Source organism: Symphodus melops (genome assembly GCF_947650265.1).
Source record: "Symphodus melops genome assembly, chromosome: 17".
NCBI lineage: Eukaryota > Metazoa > Chordata > Actinopteri > Labriformes > Labridae > Symphodus > Symphodus melops.
In genome coordinates this window covers 6,993,915-7,012,739 of record NC_136707.1, presented here as the reverse complement: position 1 = coordinate 7,012,739, position 18,825 = coordinate 6,993,915, and the positions used below count along the sequence as shown (strand labels likewise).

General features: G+C 41.5%; 1 protein-coding gene across 2 annotated transcripts in view; it reads left to right on the top strand.

The window, feature by feature from the left end:
* Window positions 1–10,852: 10,852 nt before the first annotated feature.
* Window positions 10,853–18,825, top strand: part of syt3 (synaptotagmin III) — a 37,809-nt gene continuing 29,836 nt past the window's right edge. The window contains exon 1 of one of the 2 annotated variants that reach the window (XM_079365898.1): window positions 10,853–10,953. The gene's annotated coding sequence lies outside the window, so the exon portion shown is untranslated. Of the gene's footprint in view, window positions 10,954–15,184; window positions 15,617–18,825 lie in introns of those variants that run through there. The other variant, XM_079365897.1, reaches the window with a different exon arrangement.

The window sequence follows — 18,825 nt, the reverse complement described above, 5'->3', positions numbered from 1 at the left end:
TACGCACAAAGAAAAGGAATTTTGAATTTATGATGGAAAGAATGAGTGTGTGTTTGGGACGCTTCAGATGAATTGTTTTTGTGTGTGACAGAATTTGTGAATCACTATGCCATCATCCTCGGGAATCCTGAAGTCCTGCCCTCCAGATGTTTTTACATGAACTGAGTCGCCAGGCAGCTATTACACACACACACTCACACAGCAGTCATCTTCAAGGCCTTGTATCTGTGTCAAGAGAAATGTGTGCAGGTCAAATGCTGCTCTTTATCTCCATGATGCCACAACAGAGTCAGAGGCAGAATTACATCAGCCAAGCAAACCATAATACACTGTTTGAGAAATGAGAAGAGTCATCCTGATATATTGTTGAGCTAACACACACACACACACACACACACACACACACACACAGTTTTTCGCAATAAATAGAAGGAGACAGCGGCATGTAGGAATGTCTGTTTCCAAAGGAGTAATGGAGATAATGATGTCATCCTAGAAGGAATTCCTCCACCTGATGACAGTTTTCTTGCTTGTAGCAGACTGATAAGTAAACACAAAGACGGTCTAAGCTGAGCTCTGACAATCCTTCTCTCTGCAGCTTACAGTGTCTCTGAGGATATAGTAAGTAATGGAGGATATATAGACATTTTGAGAAACTAATGTTGGCCTACTGTATACTGATAACAGGTATCAAACATTTCACTGAGGATGCTGGTGGGCATTAAATTGGACTTCATCTAGTTGGTCAGTTTTAGGGGTAAACGTATTCCGATTGTTGTTCAGTAAGCTGGCAGTGTTACAATTATTTGACTTAAGTAATGCTCCAAGTTTGACATTCTTGTTCACACATCACATTTCGATGTGTCGTCTGAAAACATCTGGAATTGTCACTGTCATTTTTTGTTGCATACATCAATGGCAACAGTGTGCTGACTACAAAAGGCTGAAGTAAGAAGTTCCCCATAAATAAACCCCTCATGACACCTGAGGATGCACTTAAGAGAGAAGAGGTGTAAAGGCTCCTGGCTCTAATGGACTGGTGTGCAGGAAAAGGATATTTTTTTCACAAGTCACCCTTCATCTTGTTTCAAACCAGCACAGGAACATGTTTATATGGAGGATGACAAACCGAGTGGACAGTCTGAGTGCTACTTTCCTGCAGTGTTATGCTCTGTTAAGGTGTGGACTGTATTTTGTCTCACCAAAACCTTGAAAGAGAAAAGGTTAGTGCACTGCCATTTCTGAGAGATCACACACAGCTTTGAATAAGTCATTCTCTTCAGGTGGGAGATCCGAATCTGACCTTGTTTCGTACTTTCAGAAAATATGAAAATTAAACAGCACAGTGAGAAACAAAGGATGTGGAGGCCACTAGCTAGATATTTTGTTTGGCAGGATCACCTTGAGGCCACTTTAGGCACAAGACAGACACTTGATGGACATCCAGGACTTTTAGTTCCCTCTCACATCAGGAAAGGAACGAAAGGGGAACATGTTTTTTTCTCATACATTGGTCATTCTGCAAAGGGGCGATAGACTGGAAGAGACGTCGCAATTTTCAACACAAACATAATTTCTTGACAGTTTCTGATTCTGACAAAGTCCACTTTTAATTTTGGTCATCCATTTGCTCAAGCTAATTCCACACTGTACTTGCTGTTCAAACACCACCTTTAAGAGTGCTTGTTTGCACTCGTACATAACAAACGGGTACAGTAACCGTTTACGAGCACTACAACAGCCTGATGATCTATTTCAGGCACTGAGGATTCAAACACAAATATTTAAGCCTGTATAGACATGCTTTAAAAAAATTACCTGTGACACATTGGTTGTTCTTGAACATATCATGTTTGGACTGGCATTACTCTCTCAACATCCGCACAGGTAATGCCAATCCAGGTTTAATATGCTGCGGTCCAGCAGAGGGCGCTAAAGCACCAGCAGCTCCACCCACAGCGGGCCTGTCTCGAGAAGAAATATGCACGCCGGGGTGGCAGCATAATGGGAAAATGTCTTTATTCCCTCATCTCTCATGCAGTGACAGGCAGAACTTTAGGTTGCCATGGCGAGGGCTGCTGAAACGGGGCCATAATTAACAGAGCCACAGAAACTCGGTTCAATGATTCATTACATTTGGAGAAGTTAATGAGGAAATCACACAGCCTCCTCGAAGGCAAACGACTGCTGCGTCTGTGTGTAAGAGAGCATGTGATATATGTCACATCATGAGGTGAATGATACTGTATAGGCCTACTGGTCTGCAGGGCTAATGATGAGCAGTCTAGTCAATATCTGCGTGTGTGTGTGTCTTAAGACTGTATGTATGTGTTTATGAGTGCGAGGATGCTGGGTTGGGTGCATTAATATGTGTGTCGGAGTGTGTTGAGGAAATGACTCACCGCCTTGTCAGCGAGACACAAAACATATGAACATTTTCACAAGCTGTCAGACACACACACACTTATCTCCCCAGCCTCCCGCTCCAGATGTACTCTGTTTCTCTTCTCTCTCAACCCCCCTTTCTCTCCAGAAGCTGGAGCTGCCCTGGGGAGGCTCCTGTCACAGCTGAGAGCAAACAGAGGGCCTGCTCAGGGGTTCCCAGAGTTTCTAAGAACACAGGAAAAGCCGCCCGAACCACCTGTAGACCTGCGGGGAGCACTTAAGCACAAAGTGTCTCTCACAATTTGTGTCAAGGACTTCCGGAAATCCCACTTGACTGTCTTGCATGAACATCATTTAGGCCACTGGCGATTGAGAGGAGACGCTCCCACTTGAAATCAGAAAGGTGGTGACTAGAATGCTAAAGGTTCAAGGAGGGAGCGTTTAAAGAAGATCAGGGCACATCCAGGGGTGGCCGGGGTTTTGCTGCCATATTACCCCATGAAAGTCACATCCTGTTTGACTATCTGCCTGTAAAGTGGTGGTACATGAAAACAAACCAACTTATGACATGTTGCAACCTGCTGTGAGTACCTTCCTGCAACATCTCAATGACAAATCTTTTTGTTGCCTATATGCTCTAAAGTACGAGTTGAGAAGACTCTTTTTGAGTCCTCAAAGAATAATGCAAGGAAGTATGTTGTGTTTTTTTGTATTCTGCAATGGTATATAGAAAAAAGATCATTTTCTATGGAAGTACTAAACAGATAAACACCCCGACTCTGTTTTCCTAAGAGAACATGTTAATTTTTGTTTTCTTAAGCTCTTGACTTCTTAATCTTTTTATCTCAGGATAATGAAGCTGTAATTACCATGAGAGCACAAGAACTTTTTTTTTTCTTCTTTTGGATCTTGACAAAACTGCTGAAATTAACTTGTGTCAAGGGAAAACCAGCATTTTCTAGTGATATCAGGAAAATCGAGTTCAGAAAACTGTGTTCTGTAGATGTATAACTACAGGCCACATTTTCAGATCAAAAATTCTGTACTCTTCATGCTAATCAAATAATTGCCATCTTTTTTCTCAAGATATTTTTAGTTGTAGTTAGTGCTTTCAGAGATGACCACAGCATGTAAGGATGTATTATATACAGTATATATATATATATATAAAAAACAACAACAATGTATATCTTAGGATCCCTTGCGAAGGAATGAAAACAAAGAGTTTTTAAAAGTGTGTGCTTGTCGCCCAGGCAGTTAGGCGTTTCTATGCAGAGATTTATCAGTGTGAGCGTATCAGTACGGAGCTGTGGATCCCCTGTGGTTCGGCGTCCCTGCTCTGTGGTGTTGTGCCTGCTTCCAAGCTTGTCTGCCCACCGGCTGGCTTTTCTGACCCTCCGCCTGGTTCTGACATGTCCACCGCCTTTCCCCTTCTGATACCTTGCCAATACGGAAACTTCCCTGTTGCCGAACCAGCTGCTTCACAGACCACGTCCCCTGTCAGCTGTCACATGGTACCATTTCGCTGTGTTTAACTTTGTGTGTGAGCATGTGTGCGTTACTCCCACTCAACACTCTTCTGTTTCTGGGTTACAGCTAACGACCAAGGCCAGCAGCTAAGGCTCTCAGGACCAGGTCTGCAGTGAACAGATTAATCAGGCAACAGGGTCAACCAAGGACAGAGGAATCAAACCCGCCTCTTTTGGCATCTGCATCTGCAAGCATTCTTTTCATTTTAAACTGCCCAAAAATAATGAGCAATCAAGAAAACGGTTATTCTCGCATTTCAATTAGCCTAATTAAAGACAGAGGGCAGCAGGCTACTCTGAAGAATGGCAAGCACTTCTGTATGGTGTGTATTTGTAGGTGTGTGTGCGTGCTGGTGTGTGTGTGTGTATGTGTGTGTGTTTGAGAGATAGAGCGAGAGCCTCTCCAAGGGGTTTCAGCTGGAACACTGCATCAGCAGTCAGAATGAGAAATTAACCGTTTGCTTTCTTCCCTCCTCAGCCTGAAGCTGAGACACAATCTGGTCAGTGCAGTGAGAAGATTCAAACCCACACAGCAAAACGTCAGTCCATCATCAATCATTCATATCTCAGATTCTCTGAGTTTATCATACTGGCCAGTTATGTGCCTTTTTTCACATCTGTGTTTACTTTTGCTTTTCCAGGCACATGAAGGAGCGGCTGGTGGTGAAAGAGTTAAGCCTAAGTTCAGCATCCAGTCTGACAGTGTGAGCCAGATGGTCATGTAGAGCACTTACAGTGACATGGGCCTACATAGCTCCCTCTGCTGGAACCCCCCCAACACACACACACACACACACACACATACACACACACACATACACACACAGAACTCATTAGCATGCAAATGCACACGTGAACATCTCTGGCAGATAACAGCGCCTGTGATTCCCAGGTCATTACCCTCCCCTCTTCCCCCTTCCTCTACACTTTCCTCCTCTCTCGCTCACTTCCTTTCTCCTCCTCTTTTCATCTCCCTCGGTCTCAGTCTGATGGCCAGAGTTAATTGGCTGCTGTCTAATTGCTTCTCATTAGCTTGAGTAACCAAACATGTGATGCGTAGCAAACAAAACCTTCCTCCAGTTCTCGCTCGTCTCTGCACTGCCTCTTTTCTTCTGTTTTTTTTTTTTTTTTTTTTTGCAATTCCCATACCTGTCTGTTTCTCTCTTCATTTTTCACTTTGTCGCTTCACTCATCCTGAAAAACATCTGAAAAGCAGAGGTGAGTAAGTGCAAAGTAAACCAAATCAACAGCAACATTTAATATTTAAACAACTTAGTAGCTTCCCAAACATTCCTTTTTTTATGCGTCTAAATATTACTGTTGCTGCTGTGTAACCTTCTCTGCACACATATAACTCACAGACAATGAAATACATATGTACTGTATTACACAGATCAGAGAAATTCTCATAAGGCATTCACACACCCACCCACTTGTGTAGACATACACATCAGAGGGGCGAGCCTCCTCGCCCACACCCGCTGGCATTTGGCAGGTTCTCTATATTTGGGTAGCGCCCCTCCCAGGAGCCCGGCCTTCGCAGCTCCCCTCCCTATTTAATCTATCTTCGAAAAACCTCAGGGGTTTAATTCCTCTCTCAAGGCAAAGTGCTTTGCTGGCATGGCAGCCAAATCCATACACAAGGAGTGCATCAAGCTTTAAAGTGGACATCTCAACAGCGGAGCAGTTTAGTCAGAGTGACATGAAATATGGAGCATAGTGTGTCACTGTGGAGCAAGAAAGAAAGAACACAAATTGGTCTAAGGCTGCTGCGGGCTTCGGGGGATGGAACGCTAGAAAGAGTGAGCAGAATAACACAATGGTAGTAATGCACACACACACTCACACACACTTGCAAACTTTGTGATATGCCAAGAAAATTATTTACTACCCAGGAGCAGGCCCTAAATGATTAGATTAGTCTCCTGGCTCCGTGGCTCCTACATTGCTGAGACTCTGGATGGGATGAAACATCACCAACATAAGAGGTACGACACAAAAAATAAAGAACTACTAAATATGATAAAGCACAAAAAAGGGAAGAAATACAGACTTGAGGACCGGAATTGCACTCGAATGAACTCCACTAACCTGCAACACAGTCTACAGTGAGTCAGATGTTTTTCTCCCAGCATACGAGGTGATGTTTGCACCCCGCAGGTATTCAGCGCTGAGACAAAATCACAAACCATCACTCTTGTAGCATTGTTGAAGTTGTTTTCATTGACTAAATGCTGATCGCTCATCTTAACCTGTCTGTTCCGCACGAGAAAACAAAACGGTAAACCTCATCAATCAATCAATCGTTATTTGTATAGCGTCAATTCATAACAGGCATTATCTCATCAAAAATCTTATTTGCAATTAGACACTATGGCATGAATTATAATGTCTGCCTGAACGTATTGGTTATTGCTACCTTTATTAATTTAGTGGGTTATAGCAAACAGGAGACAAGAGTTATTATTAATAATTTTTTTATTTAATTAAATTTTTTAATCCATAAAACAATACAGTAATTTAAAAGCTCTAGAGCTGTCACAGTGGAGGAATTAAAACAAGGGTGACTCAATACCACAGTGTGCAGTATCATCACACCATCCCTTTTGAACCTATTAACAAATGTGTTCAATCAGTGGGTCAGCAACTGGCCTGCTAGGTACAGTAAAATATCTGGCAGGCAAGATGATATAGTTTTGTCCAGACCTCACTGAGCTGAGCGCACAGATTTGTAAACTGTTTTCTTCCTTGCAACACAACAAAACTAAGAGACTCGAAATACATCAGCATCAGATAGATAAATAGATTAGACAACTTAGCTGGTTCTCCTTTTTCATTTGGCTGAAAGCCGAACTGTGAGGAAGCTTTTGCTTTAGGTACCAGTACAGTAGCTGTTGTTTCTATCAGAACATGAGTTGGGATTGGATGACTTCATGCGTAGTTGTGATGGTTGCTCCCATGCTTTGCGGTTGGCTTGTTCACATCACATAATTCATTTTTTGCAGTTACCACGACAGCCCCAACTGGGTGATAAATCTTTGGGATTATCAAACAGCACATGCGGTTCTGTGTTTCATTGAATACAAGCTTCAAATGCTTACAGACAGAATACAGAAATCATAAACAACATCATAAACAAGGTAAAAAATACCCAAAACATTATTGAATAGAAAAATTTAAATTGATTTTCAGTTCACGTCAAAACCTTTTTGTTCCAACAGCTTTAGGAGCACAAGAACTCAATACAGCCTCACCAGATGTGCTTATAAATATCCAAATTGAAAAAAATCTCAGACAGGACCACATAGGGAGGGTGCTCTCTAAACTAAATGCTAGAAAATCATTTTGAAATGAAATTGAATAACTCAAAGTTGTTAGAAGAAGCTCGCTGGTTTCCTTAACTCTGCTTCTCCAACTGGTTTTAAACCAGATCCATGAGAGGCTATAACTCAGGTTCACTACAGGACTTTAAGCTTCCTGACACTGAAACATGCTGCGTATGAATGGCTACTATACTCCATCCATTCTCGCACAGGATGCTATATGGCAAAGTTTTTTTTTCTTTATTCATTTTAGGTATCTGATGAAAAAATGAACCAAGATAGATGAATACATTTATACAAAAGAGTAGAAATTAAATTTTCTGGTGAGAAACTAAAGTCGGTGATAGCAGTGGCTGATGAGTGAGGGGGAGTCATGAAAAAGACAGTGGCAAGCAATTTAAGAAAGAGTGAGAGACAGCAAGAAAAAGACAGAGATAGAGAGAGAAGGAAAGAGAGAGAGGTGGGCGATTGGTCCTATGAGAGAGTTGTCATGGTAACAGCTGATCATGATGAGGTTGAAAATGATCAGAGAGGACTTTTGAAGAGAAAGTGCAAATACATACAGCAGGAAACATAATCTCATTAGACATGCCGACACAGGGCAGAAATAGATAAGAATTTGCAACATGTGATGGAAAGTGATTCAACAGTTTATTGTAAAACTTTCACAACCGTTAAATTGACATCTAATCCACCTTCAGTGCAGCACATCAACTCTCAGGAGAAATAAAGCTTCAGTAAATAATCAAAGGCTGTTTCATAAATAATGTGAGGGCTTGTTTGTGCTATACGCTTTATTGCTTAATAATATGACTGCCAGTCCAATCAGATGATCTTTAGTAATATTGAGTTACAGGCTGCATGCACTGTCTATTTACTGATCAGCAGTGACTTTCTGAACCCTGCCCCTGAGGATTTACGTTTCATTTAACCAGGTAGAAGCCTCATCGAGATTACAATCTCTTTCTTAAGAGCAGCATACACATTGGGAAAGCAGAAAAACAAAAAAAAAAAATCAAACAGGACACACACTGCATCCCACAAAACCCTTCAGTCTGGTTATAATATAACACAAGGGTGAGACAGAAATCCATTTAAGATGCATAACCAGGCGCAATGTTCTTCAATTTTGTCAGTATAATAGCATAAAATGTTTATGTTTAAGTTGCAATACAATACAGCAGTTATATTGCTTTTCTTTAGTTTGATCACAATATAATGTTTCACATATTTGGCAATTACAAAATCTTGATATGATGTTTTTTCAGACTGTTCACGGAAATCAATTTTTTTGGTTGCCCTTAAATATCCACCTTGGCGACACAATATCATAAATATAACATAGTCACAACACTCAGTTTAAGTGCTGTGTGGCCAAGGGTAAGGGATTGTGGTATTGGCCTTTAAACAAAAAAAAAATCGCTTGACACGCTTTGACTCTGTTCACATAATTAACTTTTTAATTCTTGCCCTGACCTTTTGTAGTTTTACACTTGACTCAGGATAACTCAGTGTATTCACCAACAACCCGTAACATGCAATCATGACTATATGACCATGCCAAAGCACACAGGACAGTTATAGAGTTTCTCTTTTATTAAATCCCACACCTTAACTTCATGTAAAAAATGGTTTTAAATGTCCGCCTTTAAAAAAGGCACATGCTCCCTATTCGCCAGTTCTTCTAAGATTCTTTGATGACATTGTAACATTGTAAAGTTGTTTTCATATAGAAAATAATAATTGATTTTTAGATTTCAATTCCAGTAGTTATTGCTTGCCGACAGCTCCTATCTTATTGTTTGGCCACAGGTCTTTCTTTGGCAGATGTTGAATTCTGTCTATGTTCTGCTTTGTTGGTGCTGCTGAGAAAATAAAACTTAGTGAGCTATAGGCGACTTTGAATGTCTGTCCCCTTTGGCAAGACAAGACGGAGCAGACACACACTGACTCTACGTTTTAAATAATGTCTGTGTCTGTCTACTCTGTCTTGCCTTCCTAAGAGGGACAAGCAGGTATTCTGAAGAGAACCAGTCTTGGGTTATGAAACATAGATGACTTAAAGGTAAAAACCATGGTGCAGAAAAAAAAGCATTCAAATGTACTTAAACATCAGACTACTTTTCTCTCCAAGAAAAACATTGCTTTGAACTGCCACAGGTAGTGGTAGAGTGATGTTTGCTGAGCAGACAGTCCAAAGCAAAACCTCATTCAAAAACAACAAGATGGAAGACTAAACTGCGTGCATGGTTTGGGCGTGGGTTTCATTATAGTAACAGAAGTGGAAAGGGAAAATGCAAATTTTGTGTGAAGTGAACTTTTTACAACTCAAAAAAGAACAGATCCAAAAATGTTTCTTTGGTTATGCATTTGTATCTAAAGGGAGCTCAAAAAGATAACAGGTGAAAAACAGTGAAAGAGTTAGGTTAGAGAAGACCATGCAGCAGGGCACCAGTCCTTACTTGATATAATAAGGTAAAATCTATACTTTCTTGTGGGTTTATCCTGTTGGTACTGCATAGCTGCTCAAAGTGTGAGGACCTCAGAGAACTAATGAGATATATCCCTACCGAGAGATGAGATAATCAGAATCTCTTGGTGTTTTAAAGGCCCGGATTCATCCCGGCTGTAATTATCCCAGATAATACAATGGTTGGTCATGGATGTCAGTGCATTATACCATCTCTATTATATGGAAATATTAGGTTGGGAGTGGAGGAAAGAAAGATGAAGACAAAAGTCAAGGAAAGGCAATCAAGAGGGTCAGCATCCAGCAGACAGAGCCCTAAAGGGAAAAAGCTTGTTTCTGAAAAAGGAACCCGTCTCCATTGACCCCTGTGAGGTGAGGTAATGATGGTTTGAAACTACAGTCTGCCTCTGGGCTTACATCACCCAACATATATCATGAGTATGAACAGGGATTTGAGCAACACTGAATTTTAGAGGGCTAGCTCTACATCACAGTATTTCCCAACCCATGTCACGAAGCTGCAGGATGCATAATTCACCTTGATATTACTTTAAAAAATGTTTTAACCCCCCCCCCCCCCCAAAGATAGTCAGGTTAAAGAGCAAAGGACCTTAATAGCTTCTAAAATGACCTTATTCAGAAAAAGACCTTCAATCCATGTGAGATATGTGACAGAAAACAAGCACAGGGGACACGTCCTCTTGCTTGTTTAATAACCACAATCAGTCAGAGTCACAGTTCAGTGTCCACTGTTTCATAGGTTTCTACTCAATTTTAGTTGTCCACCCATTGCAAACAGAATGTTTGAACTGTTTCACTAACCATTTCCTGGTTGTCTCCTCAGTAGGGGGCGGTGTCAAAACAGTTGGAAAGCCACAGCACCTGCTAAGAGCTGCAGGAGTGAACCATTGAGATTACGGGGGTCATACCTAAATATGCTTTACTTTTGAGTGTACATCTGTAATTGTTTTTTGTTTTTTGTTTTTGTTAACAACCTTTTGTTTTAATGTGAATGATATTTTTACACCACGTTTTTGCATGATGTTGTTTTTTGATTAGCTTTTTGCAATTTCAATTGGTTGTGCTCCCACCTAAGTGTTTTAGCCCACCAGATCACCTGCAGCAGAGAGGTAAATGAGGCAGCTAGCTGCTTGTAATGTAAGTGTGGTGTTCAGTTACTTCTGCCTTAAATCACTGTGGTAAAACTGTCTTTGTTTTCTACATGGACTGTTGCCCCTTCTTAAAGGTAAGGTATTTAGTTTTATTTATGGAAATACAAGAGAACTTGCTTGTTCCGTAAAATCTACAATGTTTGGTATTTACGGTTAACCTAGTGGCATTTAAATTATTCAGCTATGAGGTAATCATCAGCTCTGATAAAAAAAATGTCTGTTGAAAAAAATAATAATTCTGTTATAAAAAAAAAAAAAAAACATCCCACAATCAGTTAAGGCAAATTAGTTCAATCGATACTGTATCTGCAAAGCCAGTAACAGTCAGCCTGCAGCAAATTGCATTGCAGGTTTAGGCATTCCAAAAGTCTCTCCAATGGAAATATTACTCCTAAAACAGCATCTGAATAGTCTGGAGGGAGGCATTATTTTAGGGAAAATCTCTGAGAATAAAAGCCATCTCCCTTGAAATTCGCTCTGAACACTTAGAGTTTGTAAAGGTTAATAAATTGACAGTCTAAATCTAAAGGGTAAGAAGATAGATGTAACTTAAGCTCACTACATGATATTCCACCAAGGCTATAGTGGTATTGTGTATTTTTACTTTTTAGTTTGATCCATGTCTGTTTTCGATGAGGAGGCTGCACCCAGTCAGCAGGGGGAGCTCTAAAAAAAAACCTTCACTCCACAGAGAGTTGTCCACAGTCTATGGTTAAACCCGAGGAAGGTTCATTTGTAACTAGCTGAAAGGGGGCATATCACCACTTACCATAGCGGAGTAAGACATTGACAGACCCCGCTAGTACAATTAAAAGGATTAATTGAGCTATTACTTTAGCTTGATTTAACAATACATGTAAACATCACAACTTTCTGTATGAGCATACATTCCCATATTTAGACAAATACAGCTGGTGCTAGTGTAACTGCACGGATTTGTCCTAACATTATCGCACAGCAATTTATTTCTATATACGTAAAGCAGTCATTTAGCTGGGACTCTTTATTGCTCGAAGTCATGAGTATGAAAGGCCATTTCTCCACAGTCCACTTACGTCCACAACTCTGAACAGTACCTCCTCTGGAACAGGTTAGATGTGCAGAGTAAGTTAACGCGGCAAAGAGCTTCTGCGTTGTGACCCCAAAAATTCTGGCTTTGGCTCAACATTTCCTACTCGCACATTTATCTCGCTTCATAATACACCCATCTGGTCTGTCCTCTGGGTTCAGAGCTGACATAATGGTTTGAGAGAAAAGAGTAAGCTCAAGACAGAAGCTGCATTACAACAGTGAGCTCTGCCCTCTCAAATGAGTCAAGACTCATGAAGATCTATTGTGGGTCATTGTGACATATTTTCGGGTACCAAGCTTTAAGGAAGCATTCGAGGGAAACACTTCCGCCCTGAAGCACGATTTTAAGAACCGTTTTCTACTTGCAGATAGAGTTTTAACAAATGTTTTGACTTTGCTCTTTAATCCTAAACACATTACATGAGAATCTGGACTTGTACACATTTTGCCTTTTGAGTTGACACCCATGGTCTTAGTCACTCTTAATCTCTTTGTGTTTGCTCTTTTCCCCTCCAGCATCGTGTGTTCTACTTTCTCTAATATGTCTGCACATGTGTGATGTTTAGTTGAACGCACTTTCGCTGCTTCATTGAATGCAATTGTATTTTGTGTGCACTTGCAAGGGTGGATAATTTCCCCCAAAATATACAAGAGATATCGTGATGCCAGCTCCTATTTGATATCAAACAACTTCCCACAGTAGCTGATGCTGCTGGCCGAGCTTTTAGTTATCTCGTCTTTCAACCCCATTTGTTTAACTCTCCTTTTCTCCTCTCCTACTCTCATCCCTTGTCCTCTGTATCCCGATATCCCTCCCTATGTGGTCCTGTCTCCTTCTGTTTTGTTTCTCAGCCTCTCTCTGTGCTCTGCTGTGACAGTTAACAGAGGTCACTGTTTACTCACATTTATCAGTCAATCATCGGCCACTGCAGGGTTCCAAACACTATCCTTTCTCCCTCTTTTATCTCCACAGTAAGCTGGGCAATTATATAATTATATTATGGGGTGTTAATTCAGCATCCTACATTGCGCGTGTTATATATTAAGTATCATTCCCGCCATGAGCCCAATATGGCTTAAATTCTCAGGAAATTTGTAACGGCTAACAAGATATTATGTTTGTCATCGTGACAATACATAATTAATGGGGCTTGGAAGCCATTATTATGCAGTCAGTGTAAATAATTAGACAGAAGGGACTCTAGAGATATAATTTAGTCCATTTGTAAAATTAAGGACTGAAAATATTGTATTATTTTTTGTCAATGTGATCGGACCTTGATGTAAACCACTTAATTCATGGCAGGAGCATTAGTCTTATTTGCTCCCTCGTTGCGACCAGTTTTTAAGTTTTCAGATGTTTTTTTTAATCTTTGTCTTGATCTTTGCTCGCCATTATCATAATTGAAAAAAACCCCAAAAACTTAAGAGCAGATATCACTGAGGACACGGTAATGAAAAGGCCCTCAGCCCCATTGCACTCATTTGCCAAACCTATCTGATGGCCATTATTAGCATTTTTATGAATAAATTACAGTTTGATATTTTCAGATTTTCTTAGTAACTTTATATGCATTTAAATCGAAAATTCCTCCGCTCTTTGTGGCCTATCAGGTTCTGTTTAGGCACAGTCTGGCAGAAGGATAGATTCATAATGGTGTCCTTTAATATGAAGGTGTCTGCCTCTTTCTTGATTAGGAGGACTTTCTGTCATGTATTGTATAGTACCCATACAAGCTGAAACCAAGGAAGCTGTCAAATGTTAAGATGAAAGAAATAAAGGTTGAAAAAGCACCTGGGCTAAAAGCTCCAAAAGGCTTGAAGTCTTGGCACATGGTAGAAGGACAAGCTGGCACTGGGACACAGAAAACACACAAACTAATTACACTGTTAAGGAGGTTCTCTGATGGGCTAATCAGGTACAGGTCAGACCAATCAAGGCCTAATACGAATCCACACAGGCAGGAAGTGAAGGAAATGATCACTTAGGAAAAAAAGAAACACAAAAAAACTGAAAAACATGGTACAAGCTTCCTGGTTTACCTGGAAGCTTTTTCCTCTTTTTGTCTTAGTGCAGTTAAACAACCGGACATGCAACAGTTCAAAATATTATTATCTGTAATCACAGGAAGAGGCAATTTTAAAGAAACTTAGCTTTATACCATTTAGAGGAGAAACATCAAGAGCAAGCACTGTTCACAGTGTTAATTCACGATGGCTGAATGCCCATATGTGATGAACATCTTGAGGGGTAGAGGGATGACTCGCCTTACATAACTGTTAAAGTTGGCACAGTCTCAGCAGCAAGCAGAGTACAAGTGGTAAAGCAGGGAGGGGCTGACACATGTTCTCTTCACGTTTCTCCAAAGGGTAACAGTGTTTGTTGGCCACAGACCATTGTCTAATAGATTTGTATCATTGATTTGAAGGGATACAAAATTGGACTTTGGGAAATCAAAGCTTTATTTTAGATTCAAATCTCTCACTACTTTATTCACATCTTATTTCAGTAGTCTTTGGGAGCAACAGCTTACCTTCTTTCATGTAAAACTCAAATCTGGCCTTTTGGTGAAAGTATACTGCGTTGTAGTTTTGGTTGAAGTGTCCTCATTACCCCGCCAATGAAGTGACCATAAAACAGAGGAATATTTTTATGTGCCCCTCTCTTTCCATATATGAGGCCTCCAGGAATATCATAATCCAATCATGGCTTCAATAAGACTGTCTCATTCTAACTAGATTACGGTCTCTGTATACCTCATCTGCTCTTCTCATTGATGTTTCCATGGTGGACCCACATGTACACTTTAAACACACACAAACCTGTCCTTCTCTTGGCTCAGAGCCAACAAGAGCCAACATTGGCCCTCATCTCTGCTCCCCACCACCTGACAACGGCGCAACACTTCCTCCACACACTCCCCCACCTCCACCTTCAACTCATCCCGCTGTGATCCAGGGATGCTACATCAAAAAAAAAACCACAGCAACACATTTTGTGCCCCAAACGCTACCAATCAACAAATCCACCCACCCACCACCACTTTCCAGGGGCATTTGCAGAAGTATCATTATTTAATCACCGCTTTAATAAGACCAAACCCACCCATGGCTGAGAGTGGCCATTACCCTCGACACCCCCGAGGACACACACACACACACACACACACGCACACACACACACGCACACGCGCACACACCATCTCTCTCTACACGCCCCACATACATCAGTATGTCTTTAGCACTGACCGGGCTGCTCAGGCAGTGAGAGGAGAGACAGAGTATTAGTATTCAGAGCACAAGGAGGGGAAAAAAAGGAGAGGGAGCGAGAGAGCAAGCAACGAAAGAGAGAGTGAGAGGGAGGGGATAGTGAAATAGAGAGAAAGAAAAACACACAAGGAGGGGGGAAAATATAAGAGTAGAACACGGGAAACGGGAGGGAAAAGAGGGGAGGGCAGGGATATCATATTGTGCATTTCTCGCGCTCAGTCTGCCATCCCGGTTGCGGGGCTCATATCTCGGTGCGTCTTGGAGAGAAAAGAGACAGGGACAGGAGAGGGTGGACGAGTCAAAAGAGGGCGGAATGCCCCTTTACAAGCGTCGCATCTGACTAAAACAGCGGAGCGGCTCATCAATTGGAAATTGGTCAGAGAAGGAGACGCCAAGGTAGGAGGAAATTCCCTTTGTTACTCCTGTAGCAAACACGAATCTGGGTCTGTGCTACCTGCGATGTGCGCGTTATTCGCATCACATCTCCTTTGATCCTGTATCCCGCACTGAGCTCTGCTGAATGTGCCCTAAATCTAGCAGCATGTGTCTGTTTTCCATTAATATTTAATGTATATTATTTGTGCATCACCCTGGCGCTTCCATATTGCATTTCAATAGCGGAAGGTTTCTGTTTCGAGCATATATTGGGATGCATGTTATGTGGAGGCAGACTGTACAGGCTATGTTAGCAGATAGCTCGTTTTTGTGACTCAAGTGTATCAATGGCAGCTCTGCACACTGATGATGGTTATTTAACTTTTGAAAACGCTATTTGATACATAGGCTTATGAGACGATCAGACAGCGGGGTCCGCGCACGAGCACGCAGAAAACACACAGAAGACAGGTTGACGTGCGTAAGACGTGCGTAATCCCCCCCACCCACACCCCACCTACCCCCCCCCCCAAACACCACCAAAACACACACACACACACACACACACACACACACACACACACACACACACACACACACACACACACACACACATATTACCATCAAAGGCACAGTTGCTCCATCTTCCTTAACACATTGAAACATACTCATACTAAAATACCAAAAACCCCGACCACTGAAAAAACTGACTCACAGATTTGGACACAGGGGCAGGTGAAAAATGAAGTAAGGGTAGCCTTTAGTGTGTGTGTGTGTGTGTGTGTGTGTGTGTGTGTGTGTGTGTGTGAGTGTGTGTGTGTGTGTGTGTGTGTGATAACACTCCCTGTCTGTAAATAGGTCCTGCTCTGCAGCTCCACTGGCTGTGCAAGAGACAGGAAGAACAGCAGCGATATCCCAGGGTTACTGGCTGGCCACTTGCGCTCTATTTCCTGTCCCATGTTATAGATAATTTAGACACTTGCAGTTACACCAGGCCTGAATCGGTAGGAAGCTGTGAAATCCTGAACAGCAACCTTTGCTATGTGTGAATCTAGGCTAGAAATAGGTAGAGATAAAAAGGAGACAGCGTCTGCTGGGTTGTGAACGGGTGTTTGATTGCATGTTTATAGAGATATATGGTCTTAAGCAGATATTAAGGCCCACTCTTTCCTACTTCATGTTATTTATTTGCTGCAAGGGTGTCCAGAAGCTATTATAGGACGGGTGAAATTGGAACAACCCCGGGGCTAAGGCTCAGCAAAGCTATTACCTCTAGTCAATAGACATTAATAACCCAATGCTCAATCTTGGCCTCATACGGTGACGTCCTGGAGTAACCAAAAAGATGTGTTGTAGTAGTCATATCAGTTTACCCCTGTGCATCAATCTGTCACAGCCCAATGAGCAGAGAGGAGCGATGATAGCACTGTCTCGGGTAGACACCACTGTGGCCTCAAAAGGAAGTGATGCAAAACGAAACGCAGGATGTGCCAGCGTCGGTGGAGAGAGGTCAAGACCTCTTTGAATCTGGTATGGTCCAGATGAACGGCAGATGATCTAAGGATACACGAGTGCGTCGAGTTGAGACGATGCACAACATGATATGGCTCAGCAGGGTCCATCAGACCGGACAGTATCGACGAATGGAACTGCGGAACACGTGTTGACAGTTTGATCAGGACGATGGGGAAGAAAAGACACCTAAAAAAAAGAAAATAAATAGTGTTCATGCAATAAAATTCCAATAAAGATCAGATATGGGAAGTGTGAAATTCGCTTAAATACTTAAGCTAATGTTTAGACTTTGAAACAAAAAACAACAACGGAAGCTTCCAGGGCAAGGATGAAAAAGTCAACGAAAGATGACTTCCAGGTAAAGATGAACACAGATGAGCATGGCAGCTGATAGGAAGACTTGAAAGCAGGTTCACTGAGATCTGACTGAAACATCCTATTAGGTATATCCAACGGATTAGCCTCCTTTGTCTGCACACGCGTTACGCTCTCTCATAAAAAAAGCCTCTTACTGTTCTCAGTAAAAGGTTGCAATTATGAAGCTAGTCACTTTCTTTCTTTGAAGATATTGTGACATTTTAGCAAAAAAAACAATAATCCTAATTAGTATACATTGAATACAGGGGACAGGTCTGAAAATATATGAAAAGAAGAATATGATCTTGAATTTAAATGAACCTAAAGCCAATTCTACTATCTCCTCTACTTCAAGTACTCTTATAAATAAAAGTGATTTTGTGTTTTTGAGGAAGTAAAAGCTAGAACTGTAGCAGACCCACATTTGTCATATTTCACTCAACACATGGACAAATATTTTATTTGACAAGGAAACGAAAATGCCAGATGATGATATGGAGCTGCAATAGATCACAGCTTTGTGGTAAAGCATTCGAACGTCTTCTGCTTCTTGTTCAGCCGACAGCAGCATTTCAAAGGCCTTATCGCTGTAATTCCCAGGCCCAGCTGAAGTGTGTGATTCATCGCTGGGAGACAGATTGCACATACAGATTTCAGGTTCAGATCCTTGTTACTGAAAAACCTGCCCCCCCCCCCACACACACACACAGGTTTGATCAAATTCACATCAGCCCTGCTCAAAGTTTTTATTTGTTTGTTGGCCGCTGTTTTTTGGGTGGAATATCTGAGCAAGGGTGAAAACTCCTGAAATGTTTTGGTATGAAGCGTGCTGAGCCTCCTCATGCAAATCTAATAATATGGCTCAGAAAAGAGAGCATTCGATATTAGATGAATATTTATTGGTTCATGGCCCAGCAGTATAAAATATTACTGGGTGTCATGTATTTTTTTTTTTTTTTGGATTTTCTGTCTCTCTCTAATTTGTATTGGATTTTTTTTTTCTTCACAGCTCTCTGGGCACCTCAGAGTGTCTCCAAATCTCCCCTCCTCTGTGCAAACACACGAATGATCCCTTCATTATAAGGGGATACAAACATAAACACCTCATCTGCTCCGTCGCCTAGAAACTAGATTAAGGATGTAACGGCTCGAGTGAACCAGTTAAAATGAGACATTTAGCTGATCCTAAGTGGTTAACAGGAGGGGCGAGCCTGGGATGGGGCTCAGAGACTTGGTCAAGGACACCTAAGGCATTCTCCAACTAAAATATCCTTCAATCTGGTTTTAAACCAACTGACAGCGAGCACATCATTCCCACTGGTCAAAGTGGCCTTGTCTCCCAGAGATGCTGCCTCGTA